The sequence below is a fragment of the Molossus molossus genome, unplaced genomic scaffold, assembly GCF_014108415.1.
Source record: "Molossus molossus isolate mMolMol1 unplaced genomic scaffold, mMolMol1.p scaffold_m16_p_4, whole genome shotgun sequence".
NCBI classification, from domain to species: domain Eukaryota; kingdom Metazoa; phylum Chordata; class Mammalia; order Chiroptera; family Molossidae; genus Molossus; species Molossus molossus.
Window position 1 is genome coordinate 76,344,458 of NW_023425377.1, and position 2,355 is coordinate 76,346,812.

Sequence of the window (2,355 nt, forward strand, 5' to 3'; positions counted from 1 at the left end):
ATGGTGAAGCTCGCAAAGGTTGGTAAAAATCAAGGTGACCCCAAGAAAATGGCTCCTCCTCCAAAGGAGGTAGAAGAAGATAGTGAAGGTGAGGAAATCTCAGATGATGAAGAAGATGAAAGCAGTGGAGAAGAGGTTATCATTCCTCAGAAAAACAGGCAAGAAGGCTACCACAACTCCAGCAAAGAAGGTGATGGTTTTCCCAACAAAAGAGATTGCAGTTGCCACACCAGGCAAGAAAGCAGTTGTGACCCCTGGCAAAACAGCAGTGGCTCCGCTGGCCCCTAGCAAAAAGGCAGCAGATACACCAGCCAAAGAAGTAGCCACACCTGGCAAGAAGGGAGGCACACCAGGCAAGGCTTTGGTATCTGTGGAGGGCGGCTGAGCCAAGGTCTCTTGTTCCTGTGGTGTTGGCATGGACTCGCCCAGGATCTTCTAGTGCCAGGGATGAGGCCCTGTGGTGTTTGCACGGTCTTGCCCAGGAGCCGTTAGTCCCAAGACCAATTTTGAGCCTGCATGCTGGCAAGGCCCATGTAGGAACATGCTGCCCAAGATCTCTTGTTCTTCCTGTGTGCCGGCAAGGCCCACACAGGAGCGTCCTGAGCCACAGGCAAGAATGTATCAACAGTCTGGAACTTGAGGTCAGAAGCCGATGGAAACAATTGGTGTTTGAGAACAATGAAGCTTTTGAACTTCTCCCCCTTCAATTGGCTATATAATAAACTTGCTGAACTAGTTCGGAGTCATTGTTTCTCCATCAGAGAGTAAGGCACCACCTGGCCCCAGCTTTTCTCTCTACAATGTCTCTGTGTTTTTCTCAGTCTCCCGTCACCCTTCCTCAGGTCTGGTTTGACTAGCCGTGCAGTTCACAGCAGGTAGCAACCCCTGGTAAGAAAGAAGCAGCCACCCCAGCCAAGGGAGCAAAGAACAGCAAGAATGCCTAAAAGGAAGACAGTGATGAGGAAGATGCTGACGACAGTGAAGAGGGTGATGAGGAGGATGAGGATGAATTTGAGCCAACAGTGATGAAAGCTGCTGCCTCAGATGGTGGTGATGACGATGATGGTGAAGAAGATGATGAAGAAGATGACTCTGAAGAAGAACCTATGGAGATTGCACCAGACAAAGGCAAGAAAGCTCCTGCAAAAGCTGTTCCTATGAAGGCCAAGAGCACAGCTGAGGATGAAGATGAAGAGGATGATGAAGAAGAGGAGGAAGAAGAGCCTGTCAAAGCACCTGGAAAATGATAAAAGGAAATAGCCAAACAGAAAGCTGCTCCTGAAGCCAAGAAACAAAAAGTAGAAGCCACAAAACCAACTACAGCTTTCAGTCTCTTTGTTGGAAACCTGAACTTTAAATCTTCTCCTGAATTAAAAACAGGTATCAGTGACGTCTTTGTTTCTTAAAAAAAAGAAAAAGATCTTGCTGTTGTGGGTGTCAGAATTGGTGTGTCTAGGAAGTTTGGCTATGTGGATTTTGAATCTGCTGAAGACCTGGAAAAAGCTTTAGAACTCACTGGTTTAAAAGTTTCTTGGCAATGAAATTAAACTAGGAAAACCAAAGGGAAAAACTGGTAGAAAAGGTCGAGATGCAAGAACACTATTGGCTAAAAATCTGCCTTACAAAGTTACTTAGGATGAATTAAAAGAAGTGTTTGAAGATGCTATGGAGATTAGATTAGTCAGCAAGGATGGAAACAGTAAAGGGATTGCTTATATTGAATTTAAGACAGAAGCTGATGCGGAGAAAAACTTGGAAGAAAAGCAGGGAACAGAAATATATGGGCGATCTGATTCCCTGTACTATACTGGCGAGAAAGGTCAAAGTCAAGACTGCAGAGGTGGAAAGAATAGGACCTGGAGTGGTGATTGGTGAATCAAAAACGCGGTTTTGAGCTACATTTCCTACAGTGCAACAGAAGAAACACTTCAGGAAGTATTTGAGAAGGCAACTTTTATCAAAGTACCCCAGAACCTAAATGGCAAATCTAAAAGGTATGCATTTATAGACTTTGCTTCATCTGAAGAAGCTTTAAATTCCTATAATAAAAGAAAATTTGAGGGCAGAGCAATCAGGCTGGAATTGCAAAAACCCAGGGGATCACCTAATGCAAGAAGCCTGCCATCTGAAACTTTGTCAAAGGTCTGTTTAAGGAGACTAAAGAGGAGACACTGAAGGACTCGTTTGAGGGCCGTCTGGGAGAGCATAGTCAGTGACTGGGAGACGGGCTCTTCCAAAGGGTTTGGTTTTGTAGACGTCAATGGTGAAGAAGACGCCAATGCCACCAAGGAGACTATGGAAGATGGTGAAATTGATGGAAACAAATACATGGAAAAGGAAAGAAACTGGACCTAG

At 45.0% G+C, this 2,355-nt stretch overlaps 1 pseudogene; it reads left to right on the forward strand.

The window, feature by feature from the left end:
* On the forward strand, positions 1-2,355 carry LOC118643882 (annotated as a pseudogene).